Source organism: Mesoplodon densirostris, chromosome 1 (genome assembly GCF_025265405.1).
Source record: "Mesoplodon densirostris isolate mMesDen1 chromosome 1, mMesDen1 primary haplotype, whole genome shotgun sequence".
Classification (NCBI taxonomy): Eukaryota; Metazoa; Chordata; class Mammalia; order Artiodactyla; family Ziphiidae; genus Mesoplodon; species Mesoplodon densirostris.
Window position 1 is genome coordinate 163390364 of NC_082661.1, and position 17819 is coordinate 163408182.

The 17819-nt window shown below is 35.5% G+C and overlaps 1 protein-coding gene across 8 annotated transcripts in view; it reads right to left on the bottom strand.

Moving 5' to 3' along the window:
* PCDH7 (protocadherin 7) overlaps window positions 1-17819 on the bottom strand; it is a 423700-nt gene that overhangs the window by 343600 nt on the left and 62281 nt on the right. The gene's annotated exons all lie outside the window — the stretch shown is intronic.

Here is a 17819-nt window from a genome sequence, read left to right on the forward strand (position 1 = left end):
TTGCATTCCAGGCATGAACAAATGCAAACAGGAATGAGATGGCTTCACAAAATCTGAAAAGGTGCTAGAGCATTGGGGTCAGGGGCACAGTCTATGTTATATGTATAATGTAAACCAGACCAACCCATTCTGCCTCTGAAGAGAGGGACATAGGGGACATGAAAGGCAGATAATAAGCAGGAAAATTGGTGTCTCCCTCTAGGTCCAGATAGAACCCTCATGCATCAGGAGATGCAAGGTTACTGAATATTCACAAACTTCTAAGTGGTTAAAGCTCAGAATGAAGCAGGGCTAGAGGAATTCTACATATTGTTTTTCCTCAGAGATAAAATATTTCAGTCTTCAAGTGGGTGACAAAGATTGCCCTACTTCAGAAGCCTGGATGGTGATAGCTATCTCTGCCTCCTGTGAGGGACTTACTTTTACAAAATATTTGCACATTCTTCATTTCATTAATTCTTCATAACAACACAAAGACTAGCAGAGGCATTTCTCACATTTAACCACCACAGAAATGGAGTCTCACAGACATGCAACGTTCTGTTCAAGGTCAAAGGGTTTCAAAACAAGACTAGGACTAGTGTTTCCCTTTCCCTCTTTTGAGCAGAGAGACCAGGTTATTCAAGCCCTATAAAGTCTACAGTGGACAGCAAAGAGAGCTGGAGACGGGGTGGAGTCGATACTGCTATCTAAATGATTAATTATGAATGCTTCTTTTTTACCTTGATTTATTTAGATAATCTTCCATTTTGTTGAGTATATGTAGCAACATCATTAGTCCAATTTGATTTTTTAAAAGGTTATAGGCTTAACAGAGAATGAGGAAAGGAATAATAAACTCTATTTTTCCAGATACATTTGTAAGCTTTTCAATAGTGACACCAATATGAATTATTATTATTATTTATTTATTTATTTATTTATTTATTTATTCATTTTGCGGTACGCGGGCCTCTCACTGTTGCAGCCTCTCCCGTTGCGGAGCACGGGCTCCAGACGCACAGGCTCAGCGGCCATGGCTCATGGCCGCTCCGCGGCATGTGGGATCTTCCCAGACCGGGGCACAAACCTGTGTCCCCTGCATCAGCAGGCGGACTCTCAACCACTGTGCCACCAGGGAAGCCCCAATATGAATACTTTATAATTGCATATTTTCTTTTTGAGGACCAATAGCCATTTTAATATGGAAATCTTTAATAGAATTACCAGATGGGTGTTTTATTTGCTTTTAAAGTGGGTTACAAATAGTAGCAATTAGTCATTGATGAAGACCTCTAAGTCGAGAGGTTTTTCATAATTCCGCACCATGATAATTTTTGATTTCATCTGTAAAACAATAAATACAAAATAATTTGTAAAAAGCAACATATGTCTTGACAATTTTCTAATTATCTGTGTGTAAAATACTCAATTCTCCTGCACAGGTGGAACTTTTCACATGACACATTTTTTACTCTAAAGCCTACAAAAGATGACTAGAAATTGGTGAGTCCATATTTCTACAATGTGTTTTTATCTGATTCTACCCAGTTAGAGCCCAGAGTTATGTTTATTTTTCCCACAAAAAGAGGTAACTGCTTATATAAAAAACAAGGGAGGAGGATGGGTGCTGAGTTGAAAGCTGAATTTACTCAGAAATAGCATTAAAAACTAGACTCCACACTTTTCTCAGTGAAAATAAGAGGGGAAGGATGCCAGATGGAAATCGGCCAAGTGGTGTTCTTTTAGGAATTGTGCCTAAGTTATCCTGAAGGAGGAATAAGAAAGAGAAAGATAGAGAGGAAATTTTTAACAAGATGCCCTGAAAAAGTTTTCTGGCTTTACTTGCCAGTAAAGAAGCCACAAACAATTATTATTCAAACACCTTAATGAATCCATATGAAAAACTACCAAGTATTTTATACTAGGAAATGTAATTTTTAGTAACTTTTCTGTCATATTTGGAATTTATCAACTGTATTCTCTCTCTAAAATTAATGACTGATAATGGCACTTAACCCCCTTTCAACACGTTTGTTCATTTAGTCAGTACTGGCATCTCTTCCAACCATCCCACAGCCTTTGTACATGTCTGGATCTCACTCGTCTTCTGCAAACACCAACACAGAGATGTGCCTACATGCGCACCTCTCCCTCCTACACCAGCTAAGTAAAGAAGCCACCCATGTCACTGTAGGTACCCCCGAGAGAGCCCACTCTGATTGCAGTTTGTGGCCACTGTCATTGTTTTTGTTCCTTCAGGAAAAAAGGAACCTGGGTTGAGACTCCTCTTTCTCGAGAGGCTCCAAAAATGTATGCTCTAATTAAACATCTCACTTTGAGATTTACAAAATATTTAAGGTCAGAAAGCCTCTCTCATCGTCCATCAATTGGAATTTTGAAACTGTGCCAGTAATCACCAAATTTTCTTTTTCACAAACAGATGATGACTGTTACAATATGTGCTGGGTTAGGCCTACGAGTATAATAATATTTAGCTGCTAAGTTAGAATACTTGCTCCACCCTGTCTTTAAAAATGCAACCAGAATCCAGAAATGTAATATTTGTGGTTTCAGACTACATGTAGAAAGCCTAATTTTATATCCAAATCTTAAGTGATTATAAGGAGTTATTTGGGGCTGCAAACATGACATTATGTTTGATGAATAAGAATCTATTCTATTTTTGTAGTGGAAAGCCTATGATTGCAGGTCATGCATGCCTGATATCCTCATATATCTACCTTAAAAGAGTAATCCATGAACATGCCTCCATAGTCAATATCTTGATCCCAAGTGATATTTATAATGACAACACATGGATTCTCAAGTAAATATGTATCCTTGCATCAGAAATAATAAGTATGTTTTGCATTCTTTTACTCAAAAGGAAAGTGAATGTAAGGAAGACAATACCTTGGTTTTGTTTGTATTTCATTGATTACACTTTGGAGAACTATTGATATAACAATTATTATCTTCAGATATGTTAACCTTATTAATAAAATAATTCATGATTCAAGTGAAGTACTTATAGGCTTAAATACAACATTCAGGTCATTTTAGCAGTTTTTTCTATTTTATACATATATATATATAATCTTCCATAAAAATCAAAAGAATAATAGCTCATTTTCCAAAAATAGTAGTTTTCCAAGAGAATTCCAGATCCAAAACAAATACTATTTTATTCACATTTTACAAATGTGAAGAGGAATGCTAGAGATGCTTACAACATTCCAAATGCCTAATACACCAGCAGACACCAGTGTATCATCTAATAATCACTTTACTTATATGAACAAGTATACACAAAAATAAAATTTAAGAACTCTGATGACCAAAATGTAAATAATCAAGTAAATCAAATGAAACTCTATGATAGATTTTTTTTTTAATTTTCCCAGATTTAGGTGTGATCATTTTGGGTGAACTAAGGTTTGGGTGGAAATTGCAGATCGAAATGAGTGCTACCAAACCTGTAAAATAGAGCATCATTATGAAGAGGGTCAAGGAAGCCTCTGTGAGGACCTGATATCTGAAGTGAGATTTAAATGATGAAGAGGAGGCAGGCATATGAAGACTGGAGGGGAGAAAAAGTGTTCCAAACAGAAATCATAACAAGTTCAAAGGCTCCGTAGGAGGAAATCTTTTGGCATGTTTGAGTGACAGAACAAAGGTTCATAGTGGCTTTGGTTTAGTGAGTCATTATGAGAGTGAAAGGAGTTGAGGTTCCAGAGGTAGGCTGGTACCTAATCAGGTCATGCTTGTAGACCATTTTGGAAGATCAGATTTTATTCTCGTTGTAATGGAAAGACATTGGCAGATTTTAAACAGGGAAAAGACATGTTTGCATTTGCACTTTACAAATAACACTCTAGGTGTATCGCAGGGAGCCTAGTAGAATCAGAGACACAGCAGATGTTGGTGGCTTGGATTATGATTTAGATGAGAAGGTCGTGAAAAATGGTCAGATTTGGTATAAATTTTTGATGTAAAGGTATAAAAATTACTGAGGGATTGGGGTGGCATATAAGGGAAAAGAGCAAAAGATGATCTCAGGGGTTTTCCTCTAAAAAAAAGTGAGTGGATATCAGTACTATTCACTCACATGAGGAAGATTTATGACGATGGCAAACTGAGGTATATGAGGAAAACACTCAATGGTTCTACTTTTACTCTGTTATGTTTGTGATAATATTAATAACTAGCAATTACTGAGCACTTATTCTGTGCCAAGTATACCTCTATACACTTGTATATTTAACTTTTTATATCTTTTACCTAATCCTCCCAAGAACCCCATGAATTAGTTCTTATTATCATCCTCATTTTAGAGATTAAGAAAACTAAATTACAGAGAAATTTGCCCTAGTCAGCCAGTTAATAGAGTCTTGGAGAATCTGGTGCCAGAACCTACTGCATGACCACTGGGTACTACTGCCTTTACCAGTGGAAAAGCTGAATAGATAGTTGTATTGAGTATGGAGCCCAGGTGAGAAGCCTGGGATGGTGATACATAAAAACAAAATCCTGGGGCACCACATGACTTAGATATTTAGTAGAAGCAGCATAGGAGACTAAGAAGATGTAGTCAGCAATGGAGAGGGAAACCAAGTGAAGATGGTGATAAGAAGTGCTCCAGGGAGAGGGAGTGAACAACCACTCAAATGCCAAGATTTCAGACAAGGAGACAGAACTGACCATTGAATTTAGATTTCACTATGTTCTAGAACGCTGTAAAAAACAGTAATCATCTTCCTATCTCAGGGCAAAGAGGAAGAAGGACATTCTCTTGGACTTCCCCTTCTAATTCTGAGACACTGTTCTATTATCTTAGTTCAATAAGCCCTATGTCTACAAAACCCAAACAATCAATCAAACCATCTGTCTTCTAAATCTTGTCATCGACAAGTACTTCAGCAATTCACTAGAATAATTTGGCAGCTGGCTTGTTTGTTTTTTCATTTTTTGTTTTTTTTTCTTCTATCACTTGTCACTATCCTAGATGACTTGGATGACTCATTCATCTATTTAGCTTCAAAATTCTTTTGCCCCTATATTCAGTGACCAACACTCCCACTCAGCTTTGGCAATCCATACCCATAGATACAAAATAAATTGTTTCTAAACAAAAAGTATTCTATTGTACTATCCAGAATTGTGAAATTCTCTTCTCTCATTCCCATCCCACTCATGTCCACAAAATTCCTCTTAGGCATCAAAGGCTGATGATCTTTCCTGGCTTGACTGTCATCTCTTCCTAGTTGTGATCCCCCTGATAACACACTTTCATGAGTGCAACTGATTCTCCCATTCTTTGACCTTCTCTCACAGCGGCCTTGCCAATCCCATTACCAAATCAATCCTACCATCTGTTTGCTCTCCTCCTCCTCCTGGGCTGCCAAGAGTTACTGAGAAAATTGAATAACCATGCTGATTGACTCTGCTACAAATTTATGATTTCCAATGTCAGCTGAACTCTCAGAGCTGCTTAGCAGCCCTATTACTCATTCCTACTTGGCTGGTCTTCCCATTCCACATAGCAGCTGTTCCCACCACACCCTCCTCAGATCCCCCACTCTCACCCTCATTCCCCTCAACCTCAACACATGGTTTCACCTCCTACTACTGAGAACATTGGGACATTCAGGCATGAACCCCCTCCACTTCCCTCCTCTCTGTCTCCAAATTTATTGGTATCTTTACTCACTGGGACTTCAATTTGCATCTAAGAAGAAGAATCCTTATTCTCTTGTTCATCTTGAACTTTTGATTCCACTCTTCCTGCCTCTGCCAAGATCTTGTTTCATCAATGTGCTTTCTCTTTTCCCTTCAACCTCTAACCTTCTTTCAACTTACAAACCTACCTGAATTTCCCTATTTTGTAAAAAAAAAAAGATCTTTCTTCCCCTCTTCCACCATCAAGTTGCTGTTTTCTTTTCCTTCCTACAAAGATTCTTGGCAAAGGACCTTGCATTCAATGGCTCTGCTTACTTAAGCTGGCTCCATAAAATCTGGTGTAATCTTAGCTGGCTACCATGCTGATGAAACTATTTGAAATGCTACACAAAGGACGTTTTTCTCACTCTTCAGTTTTCTTGATCTGAATGTTGGGAGTTTGGCTTTAATACGAATACATTTACTTACTAACTGTTTCAATTTGGGAAAGTCATTTAAAGTCCATAAGATTTAGTGCCCTCATACGTAAATTGTGGATGTATGGGTCACTTTTAAGGATACCTCAGGTTCCTTTGAGCAAATTACTTTCAACCACTGAATTTAGTCTGGTAAAACTGTTATTCAAAATGTGTTGCCCTTCTTGTCAACCAAAAGGTTGACAGGTTACCCCAAAAGGATATTTCAGCATTCCCTCTCTGGAGTCTGAATAGTGAGCTTGAAATGAACAGTTTACCAACCCCTGCTAACCTCTGAATTGACTTCTACCCTCTGGAGCTTCAACGGACCTTTCTCTTTCCTGAGCATGTTTTTCCTCCGCTAGCACTTTGTGAGCCCCATCTCTTGGTTCCCAAAGTCATCTTCAGTCTAAAATGCTAAATTGTAAACTTGGTTTCTATTGCTTGAAAATAAATTTTATTATTAGGGTTAAATGAGCTCATCTGTGTAATATTTTTAGTGCAAAGTTTAGTGACTAGTAAAAGTTAAGTCAAGTTTTGCTATTATTATTGTTTTTGATATTGTTATTATTAGTACGTCTATGAGCAGAAACACTTTCCATTTTCTTCAAGCTTTTCATCACAGTTTTCTTCAGATTCTACATACACTTCTTTTATGGTGTCTTCCCCACATCTCAACAAGATTCATCCTTTGCCATCTTCTGTTTTTACACTCTCTGTGAACTCCTTAGGGAGCTCATACACTTGAATGGAGTCAGCTATCACTAAATGTAGATGAACTGTTTAATTCTTTCTTTTCCCAAGCTTAATCTCCTACATTGCAAATTCCACTTTCTTATTAAAATGTTCAAAACTAAAATCTAAAACAAAATTATTTTCCATTCCTCTCCTTTCTTCCCCAACCTCCAGTCATCTGCCAAATATTTTACATCCATCTGTCCATGTACCTCTTGATCTGTCTCCAAAGTCGTGGCATCAGAATCATATGATTAGACTTTATCAGACTATCCGAGTTCCCTAACAAGTATCTCTTTCTCTAGTACTTTTACTATAAACTGACCTCCATTCTTCTCACAGAGCCATCATTCTAAACCAAGTATTGCATTATAGCCCTGCTTGAAAACTTGCAGTGACTTCCACATGTTCACAGGATAAACCCAAACTCCTAGGCATAAAATTCAAGGCTCAGGCTTCCCTGGTGGCACAGTGGTTGAGAGTCTGCCTGCTGATGCAGGGGACACAGGTTCGTGCCCCGGTCCGGGAAGATCCCACATGCTGCGGAGCGGCTGGGTCCGTGAGCCATGGCCGCTGAACCTGCACGTCCAGAGCCTGTGCTCAGCAATGGGAGAAGCCACAACAGTGAGAGGCCCGTGTATCACAAAAAAATAAAAATTAAAAAATTAAAAAAAAATAAATAGAAAAAATAAAAAAAATTCAAGGCTCCTCTTGAGTTGAATCTACTTAATCTTTCTAGTTCATATCTAATCACTCTTCCCATGTTCCCTATACTCTAACCAAACTGGATGATGTGTCTTTTACCAAATAAATGATTAATTTTGATGCTTTCATTACGTTGCTCGTGATTTCTTCTCCAGTTGAAATGCCTCTTTCTTCCCTCCTTAGTGTAAATAAACTTAATTTATTGTAAGGTTCAATGCAAAAGCTTCTTGTATTATTCCCAAATGACTTCACTTTCCCTCTTTGTCTCTTTTGCCCTATAGCACTTGTAACACATCTGACCCTCTTGGTAACTAGTTCCTTAAAAGCACAGATGGCATCTTTCCCACATTTATATTCCCAGCCTCAAGCACAGTGTCTGGGCTAAAGCGGTATTCAGTAATTATTTTTGAGTAACCGTTTCCCTCTGGTGACTCAGAATAGAAAAATACATTCTGAAATATATATGTACATATATGAATAAATATGAATAATATATATGGACATATATATGAATATGTGAAACAGACATGTAGAGAAAATATATATTTCAAAATATTTATTATATATCTAAATATGTATATTTAGATATATGTGTATGTGCATCCAAAATAATCCAGAACTTTTATACTTCATTTGTTAATGCTTCAGCAGTCAATACATGACTCAACACTGACATTAGTATTCCCGATATACTTCACTTATGATATTAAGAAAAGTTATATTCAGAATCAGCAAATCAAGCATTGAGAAAATTCTACATTATATACAATGGTAAGATATTCTGACAATATGGTATATCACAGATTGTAGCTTTTCATAATAATATTAGTAAGACAATTTGGATTTCTAAGTTAATTTTTTTTTTTTTTTTTTTGTGGTACATGGGCTCTCACCGTTGTGGCCTCTCCCGTTGTGGAGCATAGGCTCCGGATGTGCAGGCCTAGCGGCCATGGCTCACGGGCCCAGCTGCTCTGTGGCATGTGGGATCTTCCCAGACCGGGGCACAAACCCGTGTCCCCTGCATCGGCAGGCGGACTCTCAACCACTGCCCCACCAGGGAAGTCCTTTAAGTTAATTTTTAAAAGAAAACATTTAACTCTTTCAATTAGAGAAGACGTGGTGAACTGCCAATCCATGGATAACAGCAACATTAAAGGCATGATGGTATTCCTTCTGAAACCTATTAAACACAATACAAATTTCAAACAAAATTACAATCTTTTGTTTAAAAAATTATATTAAAAATCATACTGAATATGATTTATACAGGATTTTGCATAAATTTTATGATAAAGTATAAGACAGGCATTTTGAAAATTGCACATCGAGAATGTGGATATTTATCTATAGAACTGTGGGTTAAATACTTTGCATACATAGGATATGTCCAATGTCTGCATTATATGAATATTAAGAATAACTTCAGCAACACAGAATAACTTTACAGGACATCTTTGCTGGAAAATTTAACAATGTTAGTAACACATATTAATCATTATTCATAGACCAGGGGTTCTAAATTCTTGAAACACTAGATAGCCCATGGCATACTGTGGTCCCATTCAGCTCTAACAGATTGAAGCTACGTTTCCTTGGTTGCAAGTCAAAGATCACACAGAAAACATCCAGGCAGAAAGCATCTAGTCTAATAGAATATGTAACTTTTAATTGGAATTAAAGATAAAAAAAAGAGAGAGAAAAAAAAGAGTAACTCTGCAGACTGTGCCTTCAGTATTGATGATCCTTAAAAATTCCACTGTTACAGAACTGCCAGAACAGTCTCATTACAAATTAAATCCTATGAATTGTTTTATTTTTTCAAAAGAAAACAGTGAGCCTTATAAACAGCAGGACTGTGAAAGTCATATCTGCATTATCTGTGGCATTAATTCTTTTTTTTTAAACCATGACACACAAAAGCAAGCAAAAACCACTGAAAAAGATATGCTGCAAGGTCAAAATAAAAATGCTTTTGGGTAAAGTGTAAAATAATAATCAGCTTATAGCTTGAGGAGTGAGTTCAGACAATGATAGAGGTAGAAACAGGATGGCATTGATTTGATGAGCGATGATTTTTAGCCTTCAGCCTCAAGATAGTCTCCAAGTATACTTGAGATCATAGCTTAACATCAAGGAAAGTCTTTTTTGACAGTCAGTATTACAGCAAAAGAATTTTATATTTAAATGATGCTTTCTATCTATATCTCAGTATCATATAGATTTGCCAAATCATCACACATAAACGTTTTAAGTTGGACTGAACTCCACATTTAAAGAATAGTTTCAAGTCTATGGATTTTTAAAACCATGCATTTATATGTATTTCTTTTATTATTAACTATTCTAATTCCTCTAGAATAAGTCTAGAATAAGGAAATAAGTCTCTAGAGCAGAGCAGTGTATTGGTGCCAAGAAATGACCAAAGAGAGCTGTTGTCTCTACTACTTCTTATTCCACATAAAGTGTGGCCACTAATGGCATAGAATTCCAAGTCTAAGAGAAATATGTCTCTGTTAAGGCACAATCCAGATTCCTTTAGGGTTATTTGTTTCTTCCCTCTCCGGTGCTTCTTCCCCACTGCTTTGAGAGTTATTCCCCTAACAAATCAAGGCCTCCACTGCCCTGTACTTAAAGACCTCTGCTGTCTGACTCCCATTTCTCCCAGGATCAAGTTGAATCTCCTTCACATGAAATCTAATGCCATTTACATCTTGATCTATTTCCCAGTCTCCTTTTATATCATTCTGCTTTGGCATCTACTTGTCCTCCACCAGACCCCTTACTCTTGGTACCATGTAGTTATCACATCTGGGTAATATAGTTATCTTGGTAATAACAGAATTTCTGCAATAGCGTAGATCCCGAGTAACACACAGAGTGTACATGACATATGATATTTATGTATATAAACAGGTGCGCATCACCTCAACTGTTACCCAGAAGTTAATTCTTTATAGGAATATGACATCCACTGCACCTAATCTATTGTAGCACTGCAATACATATTTATTGAATAGCTATTTATACATTACATTGAATGCCCTGAAATCACAAAAAATTCCCCTTTATAGAAACAAATGAATTCAATCACTGTTTAATAAGCATCTACTAACTTACCATAAGCAAGGCACTTTGCTAAGAACTGGGTGGAGACAGCAAATATGATTCAGGCTTGGACCTTCCCAGTGAAGAGATTATGGTATAATAATAAAATAATACATATATTCACTTACATTCACAAAAATATTCCATCATTAAAGGTAGGAAGCTCCAGGTAACATATATCACACAGATAAAATGACTTAACATTAATACTCATGACCTGGTAATCAGAAACAGCTGATAAAAGAAGAATCATGGAAGGTAGGATTCACTCATGTAAAATTAGAAGACAGAGATTTGCTGGAGGAGATAACAGTATAGGTTAAGATAAACTGGTAGGAAAGTTTGAAGCAGGTAAAGTCACTCGAAACTTACCAAGCTTAACAGGAGCATCGAGTTCATGAAAAGAATGAAAAGTATAAATGGGAAAGGGAGATTAGAGTCAGAGGAATATGATTCTAAATTAAGAAATTGGAAATGTATTAATTAGAAATGAACAGGCACTAAATGTTCCTGAGCCTGGCCTAAGAAGAAGCAAGTTGTTCTGTCCTTGCAAGATTTGGGGGTGGCAATGTATGGGATACTTTAGCCTTCAGTGTAATATCTGAATCCATTATGTATACTTTGTACACAAATTTAATAGCAGTTCAACCATGCTCTCCATACCTAGCCATGATCTATTTTATCTTATAGCCTTGATCACTTGCCAGTAGCACATACAAAGAAAGCACGAGAAAGCTTTCTTTATTTAACACATATTTTTATGATCCAATATTGCTAGATGACACAGTAAGTGGAGTAACTTCTAGTAACAGTCATCAGGGCCTATCATTTCAAGTTCAACTAAACAGCAAGTAATGGTGACAACTGGAGGATGGTGCTAAGCCTTACAGACCTCTACGTGAAAAGTAGTCAGTAAAACAAGTTAATAGAAAAATTACTGCAAACTATTTCAAGAAAACTGAAATAAAACATTCTTCACAGTTAAACAAAACTGAATGGCAACACAAATGATGCAGCAATAGCTGAAAAGAACATGTCACAGTGTAAAAGGTGTGCCCCACAATTCTGACAGTGATTAACATAATTAATCACTTAATTTATTTTGATTAATAGAATTCCAAATATTCGAAGAAAATGAAAGTGAGACTATGAGCTTACCAAATTACCCTGCTGAAGCCTACTAGAAATAAATAAATAAACCTGTTAGATATTTCACCATTGTTTGTTTTAATGAGTAGTTTCTAAATGTTAAGAGACTCATGGAAACAGCTCAAAGTATCCATTGATAATTGATCATGTTTTATAATATTCTCATTTATAAATATTACCATGTTTTATAAGCATGTTTGTATGTTCTAAATAATCCCGAAAATACCTTTCCAAGACATACTAAACAGCAAGCTTATTTGTAAAGTTTGTTTAGTCCACACCAAAAAACAATTCTAAAATCAAGTTTAAATTCCTGTAAGGGTTTAAGGAAATATGGGTTTACAGTCAGGCATATCTGAAGTTCGAATCTCAAACTAACTCATGACCAGTGTTTTTGGTGTAAAACAAATTTGCCTGTTTTTAATAGCAGACAGCACTCAGCACTCAGAGACACCTACTATATGGTGGGCACTATTGTGAATTGTGTTCAAACTGCTTCTGGAATCTTAGCTCAACTAGTGAATAGCTACATGACTGGTGTCAATTTCTGAGCCTTTCTTTAATAATAGTTGTTATTTATACATTCTCACTGCATGCCAGGCATGGCCATAAGTGGTATATATCAACTTATATTAACCCATTATATGACATATAACATATAGCATACTAATTCATGCACTTTTCCTAATATTACCATAAGACTTCTATTATCTTCATTTAAATACATGACAGGTTAAGTAGCTTGCCCAAAGTCTCAAAGACTGGTCCATAATCAATGCTCTAAATACTTTATCTTTTAATTCATGAATTATATATACGTTTAAGTCATATATTTTCACAGGAACCACAAGAGAGGACAAAATACAGCAGTTCAAATACTTAGTAAATGTATTTAAACTGAAAGATCACTCACAGATCAGAGCGTTATCAGGTAACTATCAGACCAAAAATTAAATTGCAACATTCTGATCATCAGAAGATGTAATAACAACTAAAAAGAAAGAAGCTTAAGAATCACACATCTTTGTCTTCATCCTAGCACAAATGTTTACTGAATTATTTTTATCACAAGTTCAATTGTCCTTATTTTAGAAAATAGAACTTCTGATTGATTATATACTATCAATTAAAGATACACAGTTTTTATATACTTTCTATTCCATTTGCCAAAAATTTCTGCTACGTGATAAGGGAGCAATTTGAATTGATGTGTTAGACAAAGGAAAGAGTCGGGGGAAAAATTGCTTTTTTCTCTTTATAAGGTTTTGTCTTTAGATTTCTATAAATATTCAGTTCTGTGTACAATAAAATATCTGTGAGCAACATAATAACCGAAGTTACATTCCAAGTGGCATTCATACATTAACTGCTAAAGGAGGCTACAGAATAATTTTTGAAAGGGAAAAAAAAAAACCTCTGGACCTACTATAGTATGCAAACTCAACGGAAATGAATAGCCTAATGATATATCCATGAGGAGGTGGCCAACAGAGTTCAGTGATTGGGAAAGAAAGCTTGACAAAATCTAGGTATATTAGTCATATCCTCAAAATATTTTATTTCTTTGCAAGTTCTGAATTGTCAACAGTGTAAAATGGAGAGAAAAGTACCTCCAGAAGGTTTGTTATATTTTATGGCTCAATATTCATAACTAATACAGCCATTCTTTCTACTGTTGTAAAAAGGCAGAACCAATCAGCTGGAAGATGACTGTCTTTGGCTGGGCAGAAACTTCCATTTCATGTGATAAAATCAAACACACACAATATGAATATGTTCTCACTGGGGAGGGAAGAAGGGATGAGAGACCCCTTTATGTCATTTACTTTATAAATTATTTCTAAGATGCATATTTTTTTTTCCTCAGGCCTGTACAAAGGCAGAGTTCCATTGTCCCTTTCCAAACTGCAGTCCTTTGTAAGTCATTTCAATGGCCCTTAATAGAATCCTATCAATCACATTATACTTTCAAAAATATGATCACCCTAATACACATGTTTTATGTTTTCTCTCAAAATCGTAAATGGAACTTCTTTTTTATCGAAGTGTATCCTTTCGTCATTTATTTGTCATTTACTTGTGGTCACTTGGAACTTAAAATGTACTTCAGTTAACAATTGCACATATTTGATAGGCTTTTAATTCATGGAAGTATTTCATACCATAAAAATTCTTTTAAAAAATCTGTTCTGGATTCAGAAAAAAAAGCATATGTATGTTCTCTTCTTTTAAAATGAAGAATTATTTTTAATTCTGCTAGCATGTGATATAACCATTAACAATTCTAAAGCTTTCTTTTTTTCTTTTTTCATTGTCTCCATTACACCCACTGGGAGTACAATGGCTTAGGCCACAACATGAAACATCATGCTAATTAAACTGCCAATTAACTGATATAAGAAATATATTGCATGAAATAGATTGCTGTATTACTTTGTTTTAATTTTTGTGTCATTTCAACTTGGTAACCACTAATTTAGAATCCTCTAATCATGCTCTTTCATCCAAATGTTAATCTCAGATGGCACGAGCACATGATTGCTGAGGAGTCCCGGAGTAAGATACGTACTGCATTTCAACCTAGTATTAAAAATGGTTTATTGAAAGATTAAAAGAACATGTGTTTACAGATTCTTGGTATTCATTTGAATACAACCTCTTTTAATGTAGTACTAATAGCAAGACATCCTCAAAAACATGTTCTAAAACATCATCTAAATAGTGAGGCATTCTCTTGACAAGTCATCATAGGATTATGGAAAAGTCTTATGTAATAAATTGTTTCCTTAATATTATCAGTGTTTTCCTTAACAATTTTTTTTCAATTACATGACTTTACCAATCAAGTTTCAATTTTGGGTTCCAAAAAATGGCAGATTTTTTAGTAAATATGCTGGGGTTTTAAAAAGTCAACTGGCAGAAAGTTAGACTATGCTATATCCACTTGAAATGTATTATCGGGAAGCAGCCAGTTTCTGATCCTTCTGGAATGCATATACCAAATGTCTGCTGCTTTCATGAGACTGACACATAGGGGAGAAAAAGTCCTTGCTGACCCGCCTTTTAACAGCTAGACAAAGAGAGAAGAAGAAAGATTAGAGACCCAGGTCCCCTTCAGCTGTGACTGAGACAGAATTTTCACTGACAAAAATGGGAAGTGGCAATTAAAAAACAGGCTGAGCTGTACCTGATCTCAGAACTCCAATCTCTTAAAATCGGAAATGTTCATTTTTCCCCAAACATCTAAGGATAGAGTCTAGAAAGATATTCATTTTTAATCACATTAATTTTAACTTCTCATTAGAAATTCACAAAAAGCAGCATAAGATAGGTTATTATAGAGGTATTAACATCCACAAAAATATAGAGTAGCCAACTTTTTCATAAAAAGTGTAAAAATTACTGAAACGCATGGTCTAATAAAAATCTGTAGTTGGCTTTGGTTTTTTTCAGATGCTGAGATGTTAAACTGTGATATGAACTCAAAATATAACTTTCTCATGTTTTCACCAGCAATGCTATGCATTCCCAAAAATGCAGAGCCACTTCTGAGGCCTACATTTTCCACAGTCACAATTATTAGTTAATATATTTCATCTAAAAAGTAGTTTCAAATAGGCAAAACTGAGCATTTTCAGTGGTTGTTTATTTGTTTTTTCTGCTCCAATATGCTTACTTAACCAATAACTATGTTTAAAATGAAAGCCACTGGCTTCCCTTATAGTAAATATGATCCAATTCAATTCAGCAAGTATTTATTTTGTTTATATTTCATACAGTCAAATCTTATCATCCAATAAATGCAGCACTATTTTCTGCTTAATGAAGGACTTTGAAAATAAAGCCCTAATCACATAGAATATATATTTATTAAATATTGCAAAGAATAACAATGACTTATTTATGGATTGGTTGTTATAAACAGCATTACCCTTAGTTTTTATGATAACCTGACATAGTTCTCATTCTTAAGTTTCACAATTTTTAAGCTAATAATAATGAGAAAAAATTGTATTCCCTTATGATTGTGTATAAAGTGATCTCCAAAAATTGTTCTTTAACCTTTTGGAAACTTTCATCATTGGATCATGACAAAGGTTTGATTTCAGCTTTCACAATTTCCTTTCACTTGTCTATGCCTGAAAGAATTACAGAGCTCCCAGATTTGAACTGTAGCAGATCAGAAACTGATGCATTTTCCCTGGAGAACCTGGACCTGCACAATTTTTTCTGAATTTCACACCATAGCATATGGAGAATACTGAGGGCTTGTCATTACACTTTTCTGTAAGGTGTCTTTTTATTTCATTTTTGCCGGTGATACTGAGTTTATTTTGGCCCATGAACATATCAGTCAACAGCCACCTCACTCTATTCAGGTCAATTATAAAAACAACACTAAGAAAATTAATAATTACCAGGGTTTATTGAGCTTTTGTTATGTCACACTCACTTTGCCTGGCTAAATCTCATTTAATCATCACAACTAATTTATGAGGTACATACTGTTATTAACTTCACATTACATATGAAGAAATGGAAGCAGAGAGATGTTATTTGTTCAAAGGTCACCTCATTTATGTGTGTGAACCACGTTTCAAACCCAGGCAGCCTGGATTCCAGACCCTGAACACTTAACCACTGTAATAGTCCGTCATTTAGCATATGGCATCGTAATAATTAGCCTGCATAGCTGGAATTCCCATTAAACTGGGAGCTCTCCTGATTCAAAGAATGTAGCTGTCATTTTCCTCAGTCCACCCAGATACCAGCAGCAAAGTCTTCATTTAAAAAAAATTGATGCAAATAGTCCATATTTATATTAATATATTTTAAGCATGCAAAGCAAGTAAGTTAGAGAAAAATTTCTCTTCTTCCCTGTATACAGTATTTAGAACAGACCTTTTTATCACAGATTCCACCTTTATCCAATATTTCAGTGAGCTAGAACTTTTGAATACCTTTCACATCTAAGTCATGTGTTCTAAATTGGCCTCACTCAGACTAATAGATATGTGATCTAGGGAACCACAAAATTTACCTCTGCACCCCCAAATAGTTCCAGAACCTATCTTGAACCCCCATCTATAATAGTGTTTGGCATGAAGGCTCTGTGGCCCACCTGTTGAGTGCAGCCTCAGAAACCAGACTGGCAGAGCTCAATGCTCAGCACTACCTCCTGCTAATTCTGTAGCTTTGCAAATTTACCAAAACCCTCTGTTCCTCATTTTCCTCATCTGTAAAAGGGGTGTCATGACAATAATAGTATCTACCTCATGAGGTTGATATAAATATTAAATAGGGCAATTAATATATCATCTACACAGAGTTGGCTCTCGGTAACTTAAGTTTAAAAAATTATCAGAGAAATATGAAAATCTGTTCAACTAAATTATATTTAGCAAAACAGAGAGGTAGAATAATAGCAGTTCAAAAAATAACTAGAACTAAAACCAAATGCACGTATTTTAATTCCCAATAATATTTTAAGTTTCTTTTATATCTTGGCAAAAGTTTTACCCATGTGCATCCAATCTGATGAATTCTGGACCTAACTTTTCAATTGTTAATTCTCATTCACGGTTGCTCCACTGCTCTATATAGCCATTTTTCTTGAGCCAAGTGCAGTCTCCCCTTGCTCCACCCCCCTCTTTTTTTTTCCAAATGGATAGAGACATGAGGCAAGGGTAGAAGTTTTATTTAGAAATAGTGGGTTCTGGGAGAGGCTTGGTAGGTGGAAGCCTGCAAGTCTCCCATCTAAATTTCTAATCTTGTAAAACAAAGACTAAATTGACAACATTAAATTTTATTATCAAAATCAGTTCCATAAATGGCCAGAAATTCACCTAAATGAAAAAAAATTCAGTGTGACCAAATCTCTAAATATCCCTGAAGATTATCTATGCCATCTTTGTGATATTGAAAGTGACACTATTTTGCAAGTCAGTATACTGCAATGAAAAAAAAAATCCAAATGATCCGTATGATTTCATTTTGCTTCCCACTGTT